Source organism: Anabrus simplex, chromosome 2, assembly GCF_040414725.1.
Source record: "Anabrus simplex isolate iqAnaSimp1 chromosome 2, ASM4041472v1, whole genome shotgun sequence".
Lineage (NCBI taxonomy): Eukaryota > Metazoa > Arthropoda > Insecta > Orthoptera > Tettigoniidae > Anabrus > Anabrus simplex.
This window is the reverse complement of record NC_090266.1, coordinates 967,144,859-967,171,705: the sequence shown is the minus strand read 5'-3', so window position 1 is coordinate 967,171,705 and position 26,847 is coordinate 967,144,859. Positions and strand designations below refer to the sequence as shown.

General features: G+C 40.4%; 1 protein-coding gene across 1 annotated transcript in view; it reads right to left on the bottom strand.

Annotated features, from left to right (window-relative positions):
* LOC136863752 (tachykinin-like peptides receptor 99D) overlaps nt 1-26,847 on the bottom strand; it is a 474,112-nt gene that overhangs the window by 322,930 nt on the left and 124,335 nt on the right. The gene's annotated exons all lie outside the window — the stretch shown is intronic.

Genomic DNA, 26,847 nt, shown 5'->3' with positions numbered 1-26,847 from the left:
ACGACCACAGGACCACAGAGCACAAACACGTGATGTTTTCCTAATCTCAGGGGCGATTGCTGTTCATTGTAGTCACTTCGTCGTCTGATAGACAGAGTAGGAGGGAAAATATTAACTACTTGAAACAACAAGAAAGAATTTTACTGACTCAATAGTTATTAAAGAAAAGCCAAATGATAGAAGAAGAATGAACAAATTAAATGAAATTACGTTACGTCGACAAACAAAAACAAACAAGCAGAGTAAAATCTGTGAGAAAGTGAACATCAACATTACACTCTCTCCTTACTGACTACCTCAATGGCCTTCTAAGGTTGCACTTACAAAATACCACTGTTAACTGAAAAGAAAAGGTCCTGGAAACTGAAATTGGATTTCAAATTACCGTAGGTTAAGTTACTTGCGTGTGAAAGTTTGGTTTCCTGCGCATCGATATCCATATCTTCATCTATTGTAAGGATGCCCACCGATTAAAATACTCAAACATGGTACCACAAAATCATCGAATGAACCCGTCATCAAAACGATACAAACTTCAATTTAACTTGAGCTGATCGTTAACTCGTAGCCAGCATTTGATTAAGTGAAATTTGCTCCTCATTTAACCATATTGCTCTACAGGTCAGTTCAAAAATAACTGAAGACAAAAACCAAACGAAAATAATACTTGTATCACTTTAAATGAAAATTGACATCATGACGACGTCAAATAAAACTGCTTTAAGTAAGCACCAGAAAATCAAATGTTCAAAAATTAACATGTTAACCAAAATCGAAATTCTTGACTTAATTCAAACGGTTATATTATTATTATTATTATTATTATTATTATTATTATTATTATTATTATTATTATTATTATTATCAAACTTAACAACGTGAAATATTAAAGTGAAAAGGTATGGTTAATTAAGCATTCGAAAATAATTGACCAAGAATTTTTCGTGGAATCAAACACATTTTTTAGTATTTATTCACACATGGACAATTGTGGTGGGTCTGAAAAATAAAAATGCATATATATCGTCCCTGTTCTGCCAAAACGGCGAATGTGACAATGCTCTTCCTATCCATTATTTCCCTTAAGACTGGTCACGCCTTCCAGCCACATATTGATATTCGGTCCATCAGAACAATTTCCGTTGAGTTCATATTCCTATGTGCGTGTGTAAAGGAAAATGAACCTTACTGTACCATACTGAAGGAATTTATGTTTGCATGACATTTACCCACTCCTACAGTGTGATGTATTTAAGGTTCCTTTTCCTTTACACACGCGCATAGGAAAAAGAACTCAACGAAAATTGTTCTGATGGACCGCATATCAATATGTGGCTGGAAGGCGTGACCAATCTTAAGGGAAATAATGGATAGGAAGAGCATTGTTACATTCGCCGTTTTGGCAGAACAGGGACGATATAGATGTGTCATTTCAACGTTCCGTCACACTAAAAGATTAATAAAATTAGAAAACTAACCTCTACATGTGGACACCTATTAAGTAATCGGTTTCACTACCGCTGAGTCCAACCGCACTGGAAAAATATACAGTGAAATTGCTATACGGCAAAATATTTACACACCGACAGAGTTTAGCATGCAGTTAGGGTCGCGCATATGTGTGCTTGCATTTGGGAGGACGTGGGTCAATCCCCACTGTCGGCAGCCCTGAAGGTGGTTTTCGCCTAAATTTCCATTTTCTCAACATACAAATGATGGGGCTCTATCTTAATTAAGACCATGGCGAATCTCTTTCCACTCCTAGCCCTTTCCTATCCCTTCGTCGCCGGAAGATTTATCTGTGACGATGCAACGCAAAACAACGTGTAAAATAAATACACAGTTTAAAAAAAATTAGGGGAACGTGTTTTGTAACGTCTGATATGTGAACGTTAATTTGGTAGATGGGGTTCCAATGGTCGTACAGCATACCCTGAGAATTTAGCTACTCAGGGTATGTCAAATCGAAGTTACACTCCATCTGTAGGCGTAGCCATACATTAAGCTGTCAGGTAACCCCTCAAAACGGAGTGAATAGCGGCGTGTCCGTGAGTCGTTGTGAGGTACGCAGATTACTGCGGTCATCTGAGCACGCTGTACGTTAACCAGCACATCCCATGAGACATCTTAACGAAGTTCAAGTCGCAAGGGCCGTCACTTTGATCCAGGAAGGATAGACTTTTCGTCGTGTTTCTGTGGATCTCAATGTCTCTTCGTCAGTTATTCACCGCTTGTGGAATCGCTGCAATGAGACAGGCCAGTTCACAAGGAGGGTTAAACAAGGTCGTGAACGCATGACAACCCCACAGGATGACCGATATCTGACAATATGTGCCTTGCGGCGTCGTTCAGCAACTGCAAGGGAACTGCAACAAGACCTCAGTAGGGTCACTGGAGTCACGGTGTCTGATCAGACAGACGTCCTGTTCGAGTGCCCCGGTTAAACCCAGCAACATCGCGCAGCTCGCCTTCTGTTGGCCCGTACCCACGTCAGCTGGCAACTTTGCCCATGGAGACCTGTGTTGTTCACAGACGAGTCCAGATTTTCCCTGACACAGCGTGATGGACGTCGGCGTGTATAGGGACGCCGTGGTGAGTAGTACATGCCAAATCTTGTCCGGGAAGGCGACCGATTCAGACAAGGTTCTGTGATGGTGTGGAGTGGCATCAGTATTGATGGCCGTACGGATCTTGTCGTCGTCTGTGGTAATCTTACAGCTGCGGGGTACATAGAGCAGATACTGCTACAGCATATGTTGGTTGTTGCATACGGTGTTGGCCCTCAATTCATTCGTAGTACTCATGCACGACAATGCCAGGGCTCATGTAGCGCGCATCACCGGAGCTGTCTTGCAAGAACTGGGCATTCAAGAGATGGAATGGCCAGCAGTGAGTCTCGAACTTAATCCCATCGAGCATGTTTGGGATCGCTTTGACAGAAATGTTCGTGGGCGTCCTCTCCAAGTCCTCAAACAGGCTCTCATTGAAGAATGGGACCTGATACCGGAACGTGACCTCCGTCGACTTATACGGAGCATGCCACGTAGGTGCCAAGCTGTGATATATGATCTAGGAGGACATACACCAAAGTGAATCTCTCCAACTGTGATAAAAATCCACCCTGGAGGACTGTTATCACTTTGTTTTCGCCCCTGTTTGGACATTTCCGTTTGTATTCTGAAAATGAACGCGAATCCATCGATGTTCTTTTGTATACTTCAACGGTATATAATAAAGGTTTAGTTGGTAACATATCTGGGTGTGAGGCATTGTCTTGTGGGGCATGGCATACGTTCAAAAACATGTTCCTCTAATTTTTTAAACTGTGTATTTAAACTTTTAATCAACAAATAAAAGACAAGCCTACTCATAAAATATCACCAAGATTGGCTATCACTTAAAATACAAAGAACACGGAATATGGAAAACAAATCACTAATCATCTCTAGTGGTCGGAGCCCATCACTATTAGATGGGATTTCATGTGCTGAGAAATTAATACGTCGAATTGCGTTACGCAGTACTGATGCTGAAATTGTATCCCAGCTGACTTAGTTTCCAACACCGTCCATGGCCTATTGTGTATCCCACTAATATATCCGCCATGATCTAATCCCAAACACCAGCAACAATAATCACATGTAGCCTACTCTCCAAACGAACTATTAAATGAATAAATCCCAAAGAGAAATAAATTAAAGTTAATCATGACAACCGCACTCCTATCGTATGTACTGTATGCCCAATTAAATATTACTAAAATCTTATTAAATAAAAGTTACACCACTGGTATTATAAAATGAGTATTAATATCTGAAATCAGCCTTCATCACAACGCGTCACTTGTGGGCATGCACACTACCGGGAACGATGGTGCTTACTTATGAGGATTCAACCTACCTACAACTTCGGTAGTTACTTTCGAAAGTATAAAAACTATTAACTAAGTGGTTACAGGTTAGAATGGAAATATTTAATGGAAACTACAATAAGCCACAAACAACTGTGTCCTATTCTTTCATTTAAAAATGTTACCCCTCTTATACAACAAAGGAAATATTGTACTCAACAAAATGTTATTAACGTGGGTAAACTGGACATGAATGCATAAAACAAATCTTTCCAACTATTCCTGAAATTTAAATCATTGGGGACCAAGGATGATCTGACTTCGGTGAGCCTCACGTAGAATCGTTTGAAAGGTCTCGTGGAACAACAATATCACGTAAATATGGAACCAAGGGGACGAAAACTTACATAAACCCCCCAAGACATCTAGCAAATCCACACGTGCTCGCAAACTATTCGGGGATACAATTCCAAACTACATGGCACATACAACACAGACAAGGGGGCTCATAGAACAGTCACTTGTCGGTTAATCAGGATCATATCACGCACTTGCTCAATATTGGTATCAGTTACGGCTGCAGATAGACGCCCGGATCTTTCCTCACCTTTCACGCATATGTGACCACTTTTGAACTGTTCAATCCACTGGTAAACACTTCGCTGTGGCAAAACGTTGTCCCCGTAATGTGCTGAAAGTCTTCTATGAATTTCCGCTCCTGGCACACCCTCAGGCCACAAAGAACGGATTACGGAATGCTGTTCTTCCTTGGTGCAAACAGGGAGTGGCGTGGCAACATATACGTCGTAGCAGCGCAAACTGTACCGACCTGATAACGCTGAAACCTACCACAGACGTACACAACGGTGCCGTCTAGCGGCCATAGAGCCAACTTAAAAAGACAATTAGAGCAAAATTGCAGATATTTATTGACTTGCCTACGTATTTCATATGTTCACATGTTGACTTTAAACTCAAAATGTAGATATACTTTAACATAATATTGAAATAAGTCGCTACTCAGCCAAGAAACAACTAAATATGACGAGACGCTACGACAAAATATACATTTTCAGATCAAAATTCACCGGCAACATCACAGGACTTCCCTACCCAGCTTTACACTTACAACAGACCGTTGGGAAGGGTTAAATTTCATCTCCATATTAATCCAAATATACTTAAAACTGCTTGCACCTTAAAAAAAATGAAGCTGTGGGGGTACGCTGTCTGTAATGTCATATATTTCGCCATATTTTGGTATATTTATCCGTTTTAGGTCAACTCAAGATCATATTAGTAGATGGTATCAGTAGCTTTGGTGTCTCTTTTTCTGATATTTATTCCAATATCACGGGTAGACAGCCGAATACATATCGCCCAAACTTCATATTTAAGAGTCTACTCATCCAGGATCAGGTTCCGAAATTCATATCATTTAAACATTACTGAACAGACTGAGGGTTTATATAAAGACCAGAACAGTTTTTTCAGTTTCCTTTTATATTTATTATATCTCGATGAAACTTCATATTTAGAGTCTACACATCCAGGAGCAGGTTTCGGTATTCATATATAATTTCGAAATCGCTGAACAGACTAGGGGTATATAGGAAGATCAAAAGAGGGATTTTTAATTTTCTCGTACACTATTAATTATATCTCGATCAATCTTCGTATTTAATCTACTCTTCATGAGCATGTTTCGATACGCATATCATTTGGAAATCACTGAATAGACTGGGTGTTTGTGGGAAGACCAGAATAATTTTTCTTACACTATTGATTATATCTCGATAAAATTTCATATTTACAGTCTACTCATCCAGGATCAGGTTTCGATATGCAAATAACTTAAAAATCACTAATAGACTGGGGATTTATAGGAAGAATGGAATAGATGTCCTCTATTTTCTCTTATACTATTGATAATAAGTAAAATCTGTAGACTATATGTGAAACGCCCCTCTATTTTAAGTACTTTTTCTTATGTGCATAATTTCGCTTACCCTTCAAATAACGTGGAGAATTACTGTTTTCTACGGACTTCATGCTCTGTAGCCCGTGACGAACACCCTCGCAGACCTACAGTTATTTGAGGGATCGAAAAGAGGCGAAAATCAGAGGATGCGTAATATTTCTCTCGGCTTGGTGTCTGTCTGTCTATTTATCTGTCTGTCTGTCTGTTTGTCTGTCTGGTTATCCATCTGTTTGTATATTGTGAAAAGTGGAAAACTGCTAAATTGATTTTAACCAAACTTTGTGTTTGGAATATAGTCAGTCTGGAATGTGTTATCCGGTGCACATGATGTGATGGTAATCACATGGAGTTGGTATGCATAGGAAGATTATTTTCAAACATTTTGCTTAATATCAGGTCTATCAAAAGACTGTATAAAACAAATGTTTAAGAATATGTCATTTCCGCGCATTTATGCAATGTACGTAATTATCGTATGGCGGATCGTACTCATATGATTAAGAAAAATTGTCTCGTGAGACACGTCGTGCATGTCATATCAACGTGGGTCATGCGAAAACTAAAGAGTAATTTTACTCTTTTTTGGCTATTTGCTTTACGTCGTACCGATACAGATGTCTTATGGCGACGATGGGATAGGAAATTCCTAGGAATGCGAAGGAAGCGGCCGTGGCCTTAAATAAGGTACAGCCCCAGCATTTGCCTGGTGTGAAAATGGGAAACCACAGAAAACCATCTTCAGGGCTGCCGACAGTGGGGTTCGAACCCACTATCTCCCGATTACTGGATACTGGCCGCACTTAAGCAACTGCAGCTGTCGAGCTCGGTAATTTTACTCTTAAGGGAGGTATCATCAATAGTAATATGCAACCTGAGAACGACGGAGAATTTAGCACAACTTCGGACCAGGAACTGCACCGTACAATCAATTCGGAAATCGTCCTCATTCTCTATCCACTTTGTTCAACTTCGTCATATTCCAGGTTACTGCCACGCACTTTCGTAGGAAAATATCATTTTATCATATCGCATTAAACATATGAATAGAGCCAAGTTACTTCGCATAAATTCCTGAAGTAACCACTTAATACACTGCAAATTCTCGTGCTAAGAACGGGTACAAACGCCAGTAGAACATATATTCTTCTGTCGAGAAATCGTATTATGTTGCAATCCGTTTCCAGCACTCCACGATACTGAATCTCGTCTCTCTGGAACGAATGTGAATCCCAACTATACTGCGTCTAAGTTAACCATGTGTCTTCCAGCAGTTAAGCTATCTCCTGAAATCGACACGGAAATATCTAGTAAGACGTTAACAGCCCTGGTGACCAGCTGTAGTGAACGTGTTACCTTGAACTATCTCTGCCAAGCAGATAACACATATTCTTTCGAGAGAGCAGTCATGAATCCGGAAATGATGTAGAGTATGGATTACATTATTTCCGCGAGGAAGGTTTCACCCTTTCCCATGATACGAAACTTCGAAAGAAAGGGAGATGTGTCGACATGTGATCGAGACAATTGAAAATCATCCCAATGGGTGCCAGCATTCACTTGGAGTCATGTCTGGAGAGAAGTAGTGATAGTGAAAGTGATAGGAGAACAGCGACACCTCATCTGAATTCTCTGAAAGAGAAGGCAGTACACCATTGCCAGGTACGAGATGTGTTATGGATCCGAGATTAAGCCCCGAGTCTGATTCCCGTCAAGGCAGTGAAGGGACATCACAGTCAACTGACAAAAGTACCAGTTCAAGCTATGCTTTTGGTCCACAGAAGAAAGTGAAACACACTGCAGATCTTGTGTACAAGAGGAAAGCTGAAAATTAATCCTTATATAACGGGGTAGTGTAAGAGGTGGCTTTCATAAATCACTGCTCACAAAAGTTGAGATGTGACGTCACTATGGCAACTGTACTGCTGGAAGAACCAATTAGAATGTACGTCACTAAGTTCCGTAGAACACAGGGAACTGATGTGTACAAAATTATTTTCTCGCTTTGCAGACGCAAGAAGGTTGAAGCGGAATGTTTGCGATGAAGGCCTGAGACTGTTGACCTGGGAACTTTCAAGAGAGATTTCAATGGGACAAACTAATTTAAGTGGCTTCAACAAAAAGTTCAAAATCAAACGTAGAAAAATCACGAAATTTGTATCCCGTGCGCATCTGCAAGAAGAAGAGGAGAAATACAAAGTCGCAAAGAAATTTGTGGAAGGAGCAACAGAGCGATTTCTGGACTACACATCTTCTTCAATATACAACATAGATAGATGAAAGCGAAAAGGACTCTATCCTGTATCACCCATTCGTACACAAATATGCCTACAATTAGTGTGGTCGGTATTCTTATACCGTAGTTATTCATTATACTGCAGAAGACAACGGGAACTCTCAGTCCCAGAGTTTCCAAAGAAACCTTTCATGTCGAAAATATAATTGTAACAGCCACAAAATCAGGTAAAATGGGAAGAAGGGAATGAAAATATAGGTTTAAATAATCCTTCCTTCCATTCGAGGAAGACAAGTGTTTGCTACTGTTAGAATCTTGGACTACTTGTAGTGATAAAAGCTGTCTTGAAAACTTGCCTACAGGCAACAATATAAAAATATCCGAGATTCCTCCCGGCAATAAACGGAAAATACAGCCCTGGAATAAGTTTTTCGTCCCACAACGGAAGGATTTGTATCGCCGTTTAACATACATAGTGCCGGCTAGTGAACATTTTCACTTTGATGTCTATCAGAGAAACAGCATATTGAAAATGCAATCCTTCATTCATTTTCAATTTTCTTTCCCACTGTTCAAGGACATGATTAAATATTAACTGTTCGCAACAAATTACACAACGGAGAGACATCACGAGTTCCAAGAGCCTGCGAAATATTGCCTTCAAACAAGCGGGGAAAACTATGAAGAACAATGTGGCCTTAAAGTGCATATTCCTTGTGGATGGTACCAAAAATATTTGTGTTTTTATCATGCTCTTAACGAACCTCAAATACGTTTCACATTCGTTCCTTAAAAATGATGTGACCTTAGCGCGCGGTAAACTGCCAGTTCATTCTATCTATCTCCAGCACAATTGCAATTCAACTCCGCTGTGTGCTACGTCATTCAGCAAGATGCAAGGGATGTCCGGTAGCCCCGTTGTCACAGGTTACGTGCCAGATGCGACCGTGCCGGATGCCACCCGGACATTATCGTGCCAATAGCGACCGAGCGGATAAGCACCGTGCCGCATGCGACCCATCAATCACTTACAATTGATCTGCATTATGGGCTGTCACCAAGTGACAGATTGCTTATAAGTAGCTAACTTGGTCTTTTCTAAAATAGAGGTCTGACACCGTTGTTAGCAGGTTCGAGTGCCATTGGTCGAAAGAAAAATATAATAATGTTGCTGGCTTTACGTCCCAGTAACTACTTTTATGGTTTAAGGAGACGCCGAGGTTGCGGAATTTAGTCCCGCAGGACTTATTTTACGTGCCAGTAAATCCACCGACACAAAGCTGACGTATTTGAGCATGTTCAAATACCACCGGACTGAGCCAGGATCGAACCTGCCAAGTTGGAGTCGGAAGACCAGCATCTCAACCGTCTGAGCAGCCTGAGCCGCTTAGCATGGATGAAAAAAAAATTCACCATCAGAATGTTGGCCGGCAGAGTAGGAAAGTTGGTGGTAGACAGTTTCTAATCACTAGATTGCATGCCAAAGGCCGGGATTCAAATCCAAACCTTTTCTCAGTGTTCAAATGGAGTGAGGGGATATGGTGCTGTTGATGGTGATTCGGCCGTCGGATGGCGACATAAAGCATTGAGCAGACCCCTTGGTATTATTCGAGAGGAGTAGGCTACGTGCCGAAACCGGGTTTCATCTCTCCCTACTTCATTATCATAATCCCACATCCAGACGCGCAGGCTGCCCAAGGACGTCAGGTAGAAAGACCTGCACCAGGCAAGACAAACACGTCCTCGGACACTCCTGGTATTAATAGGACACGATAAATAAGTAGGCATAAGTCGTAAATAATTTCAGAGAATTAGGATCTTTTTTATTGCTAGTGGCATTACGTCACATCTACACAGACAGGCCTTAAGGCGACGATGGGATAAGAAAGGGCTAGGAATGGGAAGGAAGTGGCCCTGGTCTTAATTTAAGTACAGCCCCAGCATTTACCTGGTGTGCAAATGGGAAACCACGGAAAACCATCTTCAGGGCTGCCGACAGTGGGATTCGAACCCACTCTCTCCCGGATGCAAGCTCAGGGCCGCGCTCCTCTAACCGCATGGCCAACTCGCCCGATAAAGACGTAAACGCATCACCATGTTTCGTATTGTAAAACGAGTTTCCCCCAGAAGTGTTATGTAAAGTAGGGGCAGTAGTTGCTTATAGGACTTATTGAAATGGCATTGCACTTCGTTTAGCTTACCTTATCTTGGGTGATGACACAACTTATCAAATGACAATTTGTTTGTCAACGCCGGTCGCATCCGGCACGGTTACAGATTATGCGGACGCTAGTGGCACGGGTCGCATGCGGCACGGTCGCATCTGGCACGCCACCTTGTCGCACGGATTTTGTATCAAGATTGTGACACCTTCCAGTTCACAAATGGCAGCCAAATTTTTGTAAATCGCCATTTCATGGTACCGTCAAACTTTCAGCGAAATTGCATTGGCGATTTCGATATGAACGTATCGATAGTTCCCTTGTAAGGGAAAACACATCTCGCCCAGAATAAAATATATCTACTATTGCTATTTTGCTTTACGTCGCACAGACACAGATAGGTCTTTTGCCTGGTATGGAAATGGGAAACCACGGAAAACCATCTTCAGGGCTGCCGACAGTGAGGTTCGAACCCACTATCTCCAGGATGCGAGCTCACAGCTGCGCGCTCCTAACCGCACGGCCAACTCGCCCGGTAATAAAATATATCTAGCAATATGCTGTCTGTTAACGCAACTTCACTAACACGGAATATAATTATCGGTATATAATATAATTAACTTCAAAATTCCAACCACCACAGCTGAAATCTCTCTTAGTTCCGATTTCCCGGCTCATGATAACAAAGCGATACTGAGCGTCTCAGATTCAGTCCACGAAACAATAATAGAATGAAAGAGTAGCCTCCTATTCTTTTATAGGCACAAATGGATGGGACCAAATATCCCCGCATAGCCTCGTGGTTAACGGGCATATTGCTGTTTTGCAGAGTTTTACCATTTAAAACTTAGCTTATATTTTTCCTAAAATCCGTGCCATCGCACTGGTGTTAACTGAATAATTTTAACTTACTTTATAACGGATGAAATTCTGGAAGCATCTGTGGGACTAATTTTCTCATCCGGAAGGAGTAAACATTTTTGGGAAGTGTCATGTCCTCGGCACTGTGACCAACTGTTGCCTAACGACACTGAGTTGGCATTTTACACAGGCTTTGCTTTTAAACAATATTCTGGCTCAAGAACATCACGTAAAAGATCAACATTCTGTAATTATAATTGTAGTTCTAAGCATGTCTTAATGTTCTCAATTTGTTAAGAAATATTTCCCGAATAACACGAAACATCACCAAGTAATCGGACGCTCTAGTGTTTATGCTAGGAAATTGGAAACTCGTGTTCTTTCTCGCACGCCAAAGTATTCATAGGTTTGAGAATTGTCACGGAAGAAACTAAAGGGAAGGGTTTATGTCATCCACGGAGATTAAAGTAGTGTTCTCAGCAAGCAGAGACCTTACATAATGGGTTCAAAATATATATATAAAATAAGAGTTTTGTCTGTACATTGCTCAGAATTTGAAAAGAATGGTATTTCTGTATCGGCCATGTCCACAGTAACAAGGAAATGCACTTTTTACTTTTTCGTAATGTCTGTCTGTCTGTCTGTCTGTCTGTCTGTCTGTCTGTCTGTCTGTCTGTCTGTCTGTCTGTCTGTCTGTCTGTCTGTCTGTCCTGTCTGTCTGTCTGTCTGTCTGTCTGTCTGTCTGTCTGTCTGTCCTGTCTGTCTGTCTGTCCTGTCTGTCTGTCTGTCTGTCCACGCATCACGAGGAAACGGCTCAAGAGAATTTAATTAAAATCGGTGTGTAAATTCGGGGGATGAGCCACTACAATCTAGGCTATAAATCATTTTATTCACGCTGAGTGAAATGGTAGTTTAGGAGAAGGCTTAAAATTAAATTCTCAAATATTTATATTATTCGTGGTACTATCGACAAATACTACTTAACTAAAGTTATATAGAATTAAATTTCCGATCATTTACGTCTTATACATTTTTACCGAGCCGGTTATGATAATACAAATATTCATGAATTTGTATTTTTGTTGCTAAGTCCATATCAACGTCGAGCCACGAGAAAATGGGTTAACAGAATTTAATTAAAGTCAGTATATAGAGTCGGGGAATAAGAAACTACAGTGTAAGCTATAAGCAACTTTATTCACCCTAGATGAAAATGTAGTTTATGGGAAGGCGTCTAAAATTTGATTTTTATATACCTATATTATTGGTCCTATCGAAAAGTACTACATAACAAAAGTTATAGAGAATACAAGTTCCGATCATTTATGTTTAATTCAGTTTCGCCGTACCACTATGATAAGAGTGGTATTTGAGAGTCGGAACGAAAGTAAATGTAAATATCGAAAATATCGAAGTAAATATCCAAATCGCATAACATTGATCAACAATAACATTACATTGACCACTGGTGGTTGTGATGTTCTTTGTCTCTTATGCTGTCGCTCAACTCCGATAGATGGGATTACTGCTGCGAACCGTGTGTAACAGCCTGACTGAATATTGGCGGGAAATATCTGGGTAGTTAGAAAACGTTCTTCTTTAACATGCCATTCCTCTGGTTCATAAACTTTCTGAAACTGCTGGTACATAACACACTGGTTCATCATAGTATTTCAGCTATTCGATCGCTACTCTGACGCGCTGTTTTGAATAAGCAGTGTGCACACTTAAGGCAGAGGCTCACTTAGTAGTTGTTGTTGTAGTAGTAGTAGTAGTAGTAGCAGTAGTAGTAGTAGTAGTAGTATGACCTGTTCTGTAATTACAGTTTAGGCCTATTCCAAATTATATCACCACAATTCACTAATAACTCAAAATTCAACCCTGAAAAGAGCCGTTCCTTAGGAAAAGCTTTTTCCTTTTCACTTTTATTAACTTCTACATTAATTTTATTCCAAATTAGCAGTGAAGAGGGTTTTTTCCTTTGAGTTGGGGGAAAAAAATGTTTCCATGTCAGATAGATTATTCCGCCGCCCGTGTAGTGAATTGAGATTTTCTGACTCATGCGGTATTCCTAGGAAAGAGATTCGTAAAAGGGCATAGATTTTGCCCTGGGACTCTCCACTATTTGACAACCCCCCTACCCCCGCCCACTGAAAAGAGACGAAGAGTGTTCACGGACCACGGCTGTCTGCGGCTTGGTCATTCCAGCTCTGGAACTTTGGACTGTTAGATTGGCAGCGTAGTACTGTTCGTTAAAAGTGAGAAAATATATGGTTTTTCATATGATCGAGTATTTCATATGAAAGCATTGCTTTTAATCGCGCCATTACTACTTACGTCATTGTAATGACCTATGTTTATTTCAGTTGGGAAACCCACTAAGACATACTTTCTGAGGATCTAAAAATGCAGGTGGAGAGTTAGTGTCTACCATTATAATGAAAACTCCCCAACCTGATTGTGACTGATGGTAGGCAGGCGGGCCTACCATTACGATGAAAATTCCCTAACCCAGTCGTCATACGAGAAAAGACGTTTTGTGACTTCCCCGTCGCGTTTCTAGCTGTGCAATTTAATACAATCTTGCTCGCAACGTGTACACTACTTAACCTAGAATACTGTATACAGTGTAGAATTCCGTAACGAAGCACGGGTACATCAGCTAGTATATTATATACGTTGCCTCACACTTCGTAAAAATACTGGAGAGGTGCAATATGTTAAACAGTGTATGGTGCATTAGAACAGAAAAGGATCAAGCATGTTAGTGTTAGTTATGGTTCGAAAACTATCCAAACAAATTACTTAACTGTGCATTCGTGGGCATTTCTGATACCGAGCACAGCTAACTTTTACTGGTGAGAAAGCTGTTTTTAATTTGCTTGCTTTTATGTTGAACAAATTAAGATTTTACTGGTTACCGAAACAGCTCCCACTGGAGCTGTTTTGAACGAATGAAAACGTACATCAAGAAAGTACTTGAAATTAGATTAATGATTTTGAAACTTCCAGTACCCTTTAGCCATCAATTTATCAACTGTGTCGTGAAAGTGCAGAAAAGAATTATAATGACAATTCCAGGAATAAGGTATTAACTGAAGTGATTTATATTGTAATGTTAAAATAGATTAATACACGTATTGGGACCTAGGGAATTCCTAGAATTGTGTGTAATGGATATAATGGAGACGCATTCATTTCACAAGTCAACTTCAATGAAATACATTTCTTATCTTTCTTGGTTTATATGGAACACAAAAGTGTAGAAAGTAAAATTCCTGATAAAAAATAACTTTAGGTAGCGCACAGACTTAAATTGATAACAGTTGGCAGTTCTAGTCTTTATTCGTCATAAAATAAATACGAAGGTGTACATGACTTGCAACAAATGAATTAATTTAGATTTATATTAACTTGAATAGAATATACAGAAGCAAATCAGTAAAGCCATATTTCATGCCTTTTTCCCTAGTCGTTTAACGTCGCACTAACGTATCGAAGAACTTCGGCAACGCAAGGATCGTAAAATCGTATGATTGCAATGTTAGCGGTCGTGGCCTTAATTAAGTTACAAGCAAAGCATTTTCCTGCTGTGAAAATGGGAAACCTGTGGAAAAGCATCTTCAGGGCTGCCGACGGTGGAAGTCGAACCCACCATCTCCCGAATGCAAGCTCATAGCTACGTGACCCGAACCACACAGTCAACTTCATCAATAGTGCATGCGGGACACTTATACGTAGAAAGTACTGGGCCCGAGGGCCACCTGGTGTATGCGAGCTATATAACAAGGCTAGAGTTAATCAATACACATGTTGGTTTACCGGGAATTCGTAAAATTAAGCAGGAAATACTTAAGTTAGTCTAGACGAACGATTTAGTAATTAAAAATAAATAAGTGTTGCCAATAGTTACTAGGCTATTGTTGTTTGGGTAATCTTTTTTTTTTTTTTTTGCTAGGGGCTTTACGTCGCACCGACACAGATAGGTCTTATGGCGACGGTGGGATAGGAAAGGCCTAGGAGTTGGAAGGAAGCGGCCGTGGCCTTAATTAAGGTACAGCCCCAGCATTTGCCTGGTGTGAAAATGGGAAACCACGGAAAACCATTTTCAGGGCTGCCGATAGTGGGATTCGAACCTACTATCTCCCGGATGCAAGCTCACAGCCGCGAGCCTCTACGCGCACGGCCAACTCGCCCAGTTTTGGGTAATCAATCCATAGCCTGGTTTGATGTAGCTCTCTATGCCACCGCATCCTGTGCAATTATTTTCATTTCTACGTAAATAGTACATCCTACATCTACTTTAATCTGTTTGTCATATTCGAGACTTGGTCTACCCCTACCGTTCTTACCACCTACATTTCCCTCAAAAACCGAACTAGTCCTGGATGTCTCGAAATGTATCCCATCTTTTTCTCTTCAGTTGGTCATATTTTCGCAATATCATTCTCCCGTTACAAACTCGATTCGGTACCCATTCCTTCATGATCCGGTCAATCCAGAATTATTTTGTAGCATCACATTTCAGAGGCTTTATTTTCAGAGCTAGTTATTGTCCATATTTCACTTCCATACAATGTCATGTGAGGATTAACAAGTTTAGAACGAAGTAAATTCCGAGAAAATTTACGGAAATAATGTTTCTCTTTCAACGGACAACAATTAAAATGGTTAACGCATAATTTTATTATTGTTTATATGCACTATATTTGTTTTAAAATATACAGATTGAAATATTCACAATATTTAGAGTGTTATTACGATATTTAACTTATACTAATAAGAAATCCATGTAATTTTTATCTCTGTTGATCCGTAAAAGTAAATGCAGGAAAAATGTATTAATTATCCTCAATCCGAAGACTTTACACAACACAACTTGCAGTACTTAAGGTACGTAATTGACATTCACTGAATATTATCGACGATGAGAATTGCAGAGATGGCGTGGAAAGACATTAGTAAACGAATAATTTTGAGTGGACCTTTTAATGGTAGGAAAGAAGATAATATGAAGATAAAATTGAAATTTCAGTCGAAAAATTGAGCATATATACCTTTGGAGGAAGAGGAGTTACGGATTGCAGTAATTTATCAAGAGATGTGTTCGATAAATAGATAATAAAACACACATGTAAGTTAAGAAAGTTGTAGAACTGAGAACTTATTTACTCAAACACCCATTTGCTCATAACTCCTTAGGGGAACAGAAAATGAGACTACACAAATACTAGAGGAGAAATTGGATGAATGGGTGGCAAAAATTGTAGAAAATTGGGCTCAGGATAACACATTACGTGATGTATTATCTGATCCTCTAATGATTAAGAGGGGTTCCCGCAAGGCATGCTTATTGGAGCATTATGTTTCCTTTTGTATATAAATGATATGAGTAGAGAACTGGAAACACAGATAAGGCCTTTTGCTGATGATGTCATACTGTATAAGGTAGTAGATAAGCTGGAGGATTGTGAGAGACTGCAAAAAGACCTCAACAATATTGTTGTGAGATGGACAACAGGCAATGGCATGATGTTACACGGGATGAATAGCCAGGTTGTAAATTTTACCAAGAGGGAAAGTCTTCTCAGATTCAACTCACGCGTATCACTGGGAGTACTTAGGTGTAAATATAGAGAGACATCGTCATTGGAGTAAATATATTAACGAGGTTTCTAATGTTGCCATTGATACTATCACGACACGTACTTATATAAATTATATAGGCTTTTGGGCTTATGCCGTGTCAAGTAAATAAGGTGAAATCCTTTACGTTTCGCAGAGAACTGTAATCTGCGTCATCAGAAGAAAATCTCGACTGCCCACGAGAAAAGCTTCTTGAACAATGAAATTTTGATATTTAGACGTTATAATAGAAGTGGAAATGGTACGTTCATTCGTCACCAGATGGCTCCCCGGACGCGGCACAGCGCTAGCATTCGAAGCGAAAGCTGACCGAACCATCAGAATCAGTCTAAGAGGGTCACATAACATGTGTAAGTAACATATGACATGTGTCACTATTGTTATTTCGTTTTGGTTTTTTCAAATTCGTACGTTACTCATCGCCAGATGTTTCATTCCAGGCTTGTGTCAATGTCATACACCTGTCAATGTCATCTGGTAATCTCCAGGTCTTCGGGCTGAACAGCGTTCGTTTGATAGGCCAAGGCGCATCAGGGCTGTTGTGCTGTAGGGGTTTAACGTGTCAATCTGGATCCTGGGCTCAATGGTCAGCATGCTGACCTTCAGTTCAGAGGACCACGGGTTCGATTTCCTGCAAGGTAAGGGATTTGATCTGCAACTAGTTAATTCCTCTAGTTCGGGAACTGGGTGTTCGTTTTTGTCTCAGTACACATCTTCATCTACACACTACAAATACCACTGGAAAACGCTATAAAGAAGACATTCCTCGACACAGGCTTGGCGTCAGGAAAGGCTGTAAAACTGGGAAGATTCCTTACGATGAGCCGAATTCAGGTAAATGGAAAATGGCTATGAAGCAGGAAAAGATTATACAAGGGAAATGATTTTTTTACAAGTATATTTACGTCCCTCCGACACAGATAGGTCTTATGGCGATGATGGGGCGGGAAAGGGCCAGGAGTGGGAAGGAAGTGCCCGTAGCCTTAATGAAGGTACAGCCCAAGCACTTGCCTGGTGTGAAAATGGGAAACCACGGAAAACCATCTTCAGGGCTGCCGACAGTGGGGTTCGAACCAACCATCTCCCGAATACTTGATACCGGCCGCACTTAAGCGACTGCAGCTATCAAGCTTGGTAGGAAAATGATAGGACTGGGAAGGTGGTGGCCGTGTCCTTAATGAAGGTACAACCCTAGCATTTGCTTGGTGTGAAAATGGGGAAACAACGGCAAACCATCGAGTTTAAGAAATGAGCATCCCTTGTGTAGTGTTAATATACGTGGGTAGAAATTTTAATATCGGCAACTGTTTGATTACTACAGAGACACAATGGATGTAATCATCTACGTACTTTGTGTAATACCGGCTGCCTGTTGCCTGTATTGCTTACATGACAACTGGTATATTATTCTCCTAAAAGAAAATCTGATCGTGTTTCGTATCGAATTCCGTGAAGCAGAACTTCCATCTTAGCGTTCAAGTCGAAGTCAGAATGGATAAAATGAAGAAAAGTTATTTGGATGGTAAATCACTTCCAATACAATCAACTGAATAACCCACAAGAACAATGTTTTAACCAAGAGTTTTACCAAAAAGAATGTACTGATAGAACAACTTGGTATAATTCTCGGAATTGCAATCATAGTGGTTGTAAATGTTCCAGATTTTCTCAAACAGAAGGCAGTGTGTTAGGAATGTAAAATGTGTGTTGGGAAGAATAAGGTTGGAACTGAAAGCGAAATGATGACGTTTCAGATATCGTCTTTTATTTTAGAATTTGAATTTTAAGTCGCTTTGACACAGATGGTCTTATGTCGACAATGCATTAGGAAAGGGCTAGGGTTGGGAAAGAAGCGCAGTGGCCTTAATTAAGGTACAGGGCCGATGACCTTAGATGTTAAGCCCCTTTAAACAACAAGCATCATCATCAATTAAGGTACAGCCCCAGAATTTCTTTGACTGAGATGACGATACTGAAGTACTTTTCAAACAGTGGATGTTGCCGGGCTGAGTGGCTCAGACGGTTAAGGCGCAGGCCTTCTGACCCCAACTTGGCAGGTTCGATCCTGGCTCAGTCCGGTGGTATTTGAAGGTGCTCAAATACGTCAGCCTCGTGTCGGTAGATTTACTGGCACGTAAAAGAACTCCTGCGGGACTAAATTCCGGCACCTCGTGTTCTCCGAAAACCGTAAAAGAATAGTTAGTGGGACGTAAAACAAATAGCATTAATTATTAAACAGTGGATCAGATTGTTCTTGACGTTCATTTCAAAGTAAAGAACTCTTTAGGGAATCGGAAGATGAAAATTTACCTGAACTTATATATTAACTAAAAAGTCCTGGAGTTGTCAGAGTGTAGGCATAAACAACTGAAGATCACATTGGTAACATTCATCCCAGCCACAAATTCCTCATGTGTCATGTTTATAGTGGTCTTGGTAAAATAGGTTAGTCTCCAGCTAGTGTATCATAGACTTGAACAGCTGCACTGCTACCATAATATTTGTTCAGCTGTTCACAAATCTCCCTTGCTTTAGTATAGTCTTCAGAGTAACTAGTAGGCTCCCCCTTCTCATCACCAGCATTATTAATTAGTTCCTCCATTATTTCCTAAATGCATCTAACCACTATAAATAATCTCGTATGGTACTTTATATTCTTATTGTGCAAGACAGAGTTCTTAAAATCACGATACTGGTGTCTAGCGTACCTCTGAGATTAATTATTGCTTAAAACGTGCTGATATATTAGTGTCATGGGGATCAGAATGTCAAGAAATTGCCTCAGCTGGAGATTATCTTAGATAATAAATATCATTATTTTTAAAAAGGACGTCGACCGTTGTCTGAAAAGAATGAATACACTGCTCTCAATAAATGGTTTAAATCAGAAGCAGTTTCAAACATTAAAGTAACAATGAAGTAGCAGTTAAACCTAAAAATGTGACGCCTCATGTTCAGAACACTTGATCTATATTTTACCTTCACACTTCCAGTGAATACGCCGATCTGGACACATCATCTACACTTATCTCAATGAAATTCCTCGTACAACCATTTAAGTATATTTATAATATAGAGAACTGAGAAATTGAAATTGAAATAGCGTATGGCTTTTAGTGCCGGGATGTGTCCGAGGACTTCGGCTCGCCAGGTGCTGGTCTTTCGATTTGACGCCCGTAGGCGACCTGTGCATCGTGATGAAGATGAAATGATGATGAAGACGACACATACACCCGGTCCCCGTGCCAGAGGAATTAACCAATTGTGGTTAAAATTCCCGACCCTACCGGGAATCGAACCCGGGGCCCCTGTGACCAAAGGCCAGCACGCTAACCATTTAGACAAGGATCCGGACAACTGAGAAATTAATACCCCACATATAGAACTAAGAATAGTTTATGACAATGCAATCGCGAAAAAAAATGCTAACATATTTTTTTATTCTTTCTTTCTTCCTTTACTAATCTGCTTACAGTCCAGGGTTGGTTTTTACCTCGGACTCAGCGAGGGATCCCACCTCTACGGCCTCAGGGGCAGTGTCCTGGAGCTTCAGACATTGGGTCGGGGGATACAACTGGGGAGAATGACCAGTACCTCGCCCAGGCAGCCTCACCTACTATGCTGAACAGAGGCCTTGCGGGGGAAGGGAAGATTTGAAGGGATAGACAAGGAAGAGGGGAGGAAACGGCCGTGGCCTTAATTTATGTACCACACCAGCATTTGCCTGGAGGAGAAGAGGGAAACCACGGAAAACCACTTCCAGGATGGCTGAGGCGGGAATCGTACCCACCTCTACTCATTTGACCTCCCGAGGCTGAGTGGACCCCGTTCCAGCCCTCGTACCGCTTTTCAAATTTTGTGGCAGACCCGGGAATCAAACCCGGACCTTCGGGGGTGGCAGCTAATAACACTAAGCACTACACCACAGAGGCAGACATATTTTATAATTCATCGTATTAATCCTCTTAGTGTCAAGTCCAGATCCTCAGAGGATGCCTAGAATGCCAGACCGATCAACAGCATTTTGCAGGTACCCATTTAAAAAGCTATGTAATGTAGAATTACCAATATATTTTTCTGAAGCTTTCTCCACATGCTAACAAAAGTATGAATTTATTGTTGAAAAGGTATATGCACAGTGAAATTCCTAAACAATATTTCATTAACACTTACCGTCATGAAAAGCAGAAGAAGAAGGAAAATTACAGTACATCCAAATTAATTTTCCACATCAATTATTTCTATTTCTCTGCAATGCAGATTTCCAAGGGAATAAGTGCATAAAATATCATGAATATTTAGTGGTTACAACATGAAATTTCACGGAAATGAGTGCGCATTTATGCTTCTGATAACATAGTTAGGAACTACATTCTTTCCTCTGTGGAAACGACACATAAGATGCCTCCATCCACCGGATATAACCATACTGTTCGAACAAAGATATATAGTTGATGGCACTCTTCACATAATCATGGAAGAATAATGCATCGTTGTTCGCTACTCCAAGGGTAAAAAAAGGGTTATAGTAATTACAACTTGGGATTAGGCTTACTGTATGTTAACGAATATATTCTTTAAATTGTTTATCTTTGTACAATTTGCCCTAAATTTCTATAGATCTAATGACGACGATGGGATATGAATGAAAAGGAAGCGGCCGTGGCCTTAATTAAGGCACAGCCTTAGGATTTGTCTGGTGTGAAAATGGGAAACCACGGAATACCGTCTTCAGGGCTGGGATACGAACCCACTATCTCCCGAATGCAAGCTGACAGCTGCGTGATCCAAACCACTCAGCAACTCACTCGGTATGAAGCTATTTTGAATTCATCGAATTCTCCAACTGCACTCCTACTTTACATTAATCAAATAATTTATTGCACGATACCAAATTCTCTCAACTTTATAGCCGAGTTTCGTTAATTAATGTCCAGCTGCCAACACGTAATATCCTACCGAGAATCTTCATCTCTTGTATGACTAATTCCAGATAAAAATGCGGGGCAAATATTCAGAAGTTGTAGACAAAAGGATAGACCTACTTTGTGTATACAATGAACTCGCTAATTTATACTAGATAAGATTATGTTAAATAATTCAGTGGCTTTTAATAACAATTAAAATAATATTATCGGTTTTACTTCCCATAGGTTTATATAGTTTTACAGTTTTTGGAGATATTGTGGTGCCGAAATTTCGTTCCATAAGAGTTATTTTACATGCCAGTAAATCTACCAAGACCACCAGACTGAATCGTGATCGAATTCACAAACTAAAGCTCAGATGGGCAGTGCTTTCACTCAGCCTGGTATGTTAGCATTCGAAGTGAATAAAAGTTTCAATAGAGCACCAACTATTTCTTCATTTCAAAAGCAACAATTCAATTAAGTAAGAACAGCAAAATATTAGACAGTTAACCATAAGTCACTGTCCTGCAGCTCACACGTGCGACAAAATTCATATATGAATGCGTCAGTGCTTATTCCAAAATATGAACTAAAATGGTGCTGGCACAAAGCACAGAGAAAATGTTTCTTAAACGGTATGATTTATTTATGTACTTGGATATGATACCACGTAGCGAGAGCGTGTGTCTTATCCCATCCGGCAATCTGGATTAAATTAGCAACACAGGCTTCTTAAAACGGAATGTGCAATTACCATTCCTGTATTCAAATTTATATGGCGTGAAACTCATTAAGAAAACAGAAACATATTGCATAATTAGTGTGCATGAGGTGATAAGCCAGAACGAGGAATATATTCTCACATGCTGTTATAAGTAAAATTTCGTATCAGACGGATATAATTACGTTTTCCACATTATATGAGTAACTGACTAACTCCACGGGCCGTATTAGTAGTAATATAACCGTCGCAATGCCAGGTGACGCTGTGTTAAGGAAATAATTACCTTCGTGTAAAGCTTCCGGCACTGAAAGTTCCTCTTTTTTCCATTCTCAAAAACACACTCTGTGTAAAGAGGACGCTTTATTGGATTGTTTCTTTGATTAGAGTACTTTATTACCTTTGATACATCGTACAATATCGTATCTAAGCAACATACGAGAAAAGAGTTATTGTTATTAAAGCTGTATTGTCTTATGCACTTCTAATGAGTTGTATCGTCAAATACTTCTTAAGAGTTATGTGTACCATGAAGTCACACGAATGTGATATCTTGGTATCGGAAGCTTTCATAAGAATCTTCTGAATGTATTCTTGAGCAAACCTTCATATTTGATAAGCAATGCAAATGTTGATGGCAAGATTAAATGAAACCCTTAACTGGATTGAATATGAGCTACTTGAGAATTATTTTACTGAGTTACAAGTACAAATTACCTCATCCAAACGTAATGAAGAAAATTACTTCACAGAGTGACTGCCTTACAGATATCAGTGACATTTTTTCGCATGGGACTGCAATAATATAAAAAACTGCAAGGGAACTTTTTAGCATAAAGACAAATAGTGGCTATCATCATTGCATGAGATAGCGTGTTACTTCGGAACTCTCTAACTGATTTTTCCCCATAATTATTACTTTAGTTAGTGAGTTCTAGCATTTCAAATAATTTGATTTTACATTACAAAATAACTGATTCTTAAAATTCGCATAGCTAAACCAAAGCACTTATTTAAATTTGATGAAAACACACTCTACAGGGCAGTTTAAAAAATATTTGTGTTCAGTTTTAAGATCCATCTCGGTAGTGATGGGTGTATGTATGTTGGGTAATCAGCCCGAAGACTGGTTTGATCCTCTGCAGCTCCGCCAACAGCTGTCATAAATAGCATAGGTGTCACTGAAGAGGCGTACTAGGGAAATAAAGAGTGAGGTAGTTTCCCGTTGCTTTCCTCACCGAGCCAGCCGCTGCTATTACATATCAGTCTGGCAAGCCCACTGAAATGCATGCACCAACCGACCCTATGAGCGATATCTTCACACCATTCATAACAGGGACTGGCTGTATAAGCAATGGTATTACCAGCATCACTCATACCTCAGTCACTTTCATATTGTCAAAGCCAAGGATAAGACAGAGACAGGTCAATGAAAGTAACAAATTTGATATAGCCCATACCAGAAGACGTAGTGCACTGTAAACACTACATCTCGCCAGCAAAGGCATAGTGATGGGTATTATAGGTTAAGAATACTTTTTTCTCTACTTGTTTAAAATCGCACGAACACATCGAGGGTTTTCGGTGACGGAAGGATGGGAAAGTGCTAGAAATAAGAAGGTAGCGCCCGTGGCCATAATTAAGGTATAACCCCAGCATTTGCCTGGCGTGGAATTTGGAAAATACTGAGAATCATCCACAGAGTTGCCGACGGTGTTATTCGAACCCACTGGCTTCCAAATGCAAGCTCACAGCTGCGCGACCCTAAGTATGATGTCATTGTAAGTCCTTAGCGTGATAAGAAAGTAGCCTATCTCAACCAGCACTGGTTAAGTTACAGGTTCTGCTGGGTGTCGTCCCAGTTGCGGTCAGTCCCATTTGCGGTCACTCTTATCAGTGGGGATATGGAATTCCCTCCTCAAGGACTGGTACAGGCAGACAGCCTTTTAAATAACTGGCGACAGCTGCGTGCTAGGATTCGGATGCTGAAACTCATTAAATTAATTATGTTTACCGCTTGAGTACGATGCCTTAATATTGGGACAAGGAGACTAAATAATACTTATTTGTACCTTTTATTTAGGCTTAGCAGATGGTTACGGGTGTAATCAAATGATTTTGGAAATGCAGGACAAAAGCAGGGCGTATTAAACCGTTAAACTTCTTCAAATTCAAAATAAATGTTTTGCTGTAATACACTACTTCCTCGACATTGCGACCCTTTTTGGGTTGTGTCCTGATTGCGGACAAGGCAAAAACCGTCCAGATTCCGAACAACTAAATATACCCTGTCCAGATTGCGACAAGAGATTAGTGTTGACGTGGGATACATAAAACAGATACAATTTTCAAAACAGTCTCATATGAATTTTTTGTTCTAGTAGTAGTAATATTAACTGGCACATTGGGATGTTTTAGATAACCCAACAATATTTATAAAAATATTTTTCTTATTGTTTATTGTTTATGGTGGATTAGTGAGAGTTGTATTATTAATAGATTATTATTATTATTATTATTATCATTTTTGCTACTAGGTGTTATGGTGACGATGGGATAGGAAAGGCCTAGGAGTTGGAAGGAAGCGGTCGTGGCCTTAATTAAGGTACAGCCCCAGCATTTGCCTCGTGTGAAAATAGGAAACCACGGAAAATCATCTTCAGGGCTGCCGACAGCCGAACCCTTAACCCTCAAGCACACGCGCCAAATCTTAGGACGCAGACACACGCGTGGGGGTGCTTTCCACCCCACATATAATTGTATTGTAAAATATGAATTACTGTATTAATTGGAGATTTTAAGATAGATTATGTAAGAATGACTCTTTCTGCGGGGATCCAGCCAGAAAGATATAAGAGCGGGGAGAGCACAGCAAAGTTATTCGTACATTTCACTAGGAAATAAAATGACCTGGGGTGGATTCCACCCCACACGCGTGTGTTTGAGGGTTAAGCTGCTTGTTCATGGAATTCGGACGAAACGCCACTCGGGCGCTTCGACACCTCAACACGCGCACAGCTATGAAGATAGGTGTATTTGCTAAAATACGTTCCTTTTGTAGACCATTGGCAGCGTCTGTCTTCGGATCCCATGTAAAAATTCTTTGGTGATACATTTAGGGTTACCGAGCGAGTTGGCCGTGCGGTTAAAGGCGCGCAGGTGTGAGCTTACATCCGGGAAATAGTGGGTTCGAACCCCAGTGTCAGCAGCCCTGAAGATGGTTTACCGTGATTTCCCAATTTCATACCAGGCAAATGCTGGGGCTGTACCTTAATTAAGGCCACGTCCCTTCTTTCCCACTCCTAGCCCTTTCCTATCCCATCGTCGCCGTAAGACCTATCGGTGTCGGTACGACGTAAAGCAGATCCTAAAAGTAAAATAAGTCTTTCTTTCTTTCTTTCTTTCTTTCTTTCTTTCTTTCTTTCTTTCTTTCTTTCTTAATCCGTTTACAGTCCAGGGTTGTTTTTTCCCTCGGACTCAGCGAGCGATCTCACCTCTACCGTCTCAAGGGCAGTGACCTGGAGAGTGAGACTTTGGGCCGGGGGATACAACTGCGGAGGATGACCAGTACCTCGCCTAGGTGGCCTCACCTCCTATGCTGAACAGAGGCTTGTGGGGGGGGGGATGGGAAGATTGCAAGGGATAGGCAAGGAAGAGGGAAGGAGGCGTCCGTGGCCTTAAGTTAGGTACCATCGCGGCATTTGCCTGGAGGAGAAGTGGGAAACCACGGAAAACCACTTTGAGGGTGGTTGAGGAGGGAATCGAACCCCCCTCTACTCAGTTGACTTCCGGAGGCTGTGTGGACCCTGTTCCAGCCCTCGTACCAATTTTCAAATTTCGTGGCAGACCGGGGATTCGAACTCGGGCCTCCAGGGGTGGCAACTTATCACACTAACCACTACACCACAGAGGCGGACCATGTAGTGTTTATCCGACATAATTTTTTAAAAAATCAGCCATAGATCGCCCTTGAGAGGTTTCTTTACCTTCTGGCAGTTCTGGCAGAGTAACATGCAACGTCAGGATTACACTCAAGCAACCTAATTAGCATCAAATCAGAATGTCTGCGCATGATAGTTGAGACCGTACTACAGCTGTTATTATTATTATTATTATTATTATTATTATTATTATTATTATTATTATTATTATTATTATTATTATTATTATTTATTTATTTATTTATTTATTTATTTATTTATTTATTTATTTATTTATTTTCCTCAAATTGTAGGTACAATTGAGGGACGGTGAATGGCGAAAGGTCATAGCCCCACATACACGAATGTGCCTCCATCCGCACTTAAAATTACAATATTAAAATATGCAATTATATTCTACATAGTGTGCTTATATACAGTTACCGTATTTCCATAGACATATATTTACATAATATTCACAAGACCTGTTCAACAGTGTATTATTATTCCAAAGCATACAGTTGTGAATATTTTGCAACAGGGGCTGCTTAACTGAGGCGGTA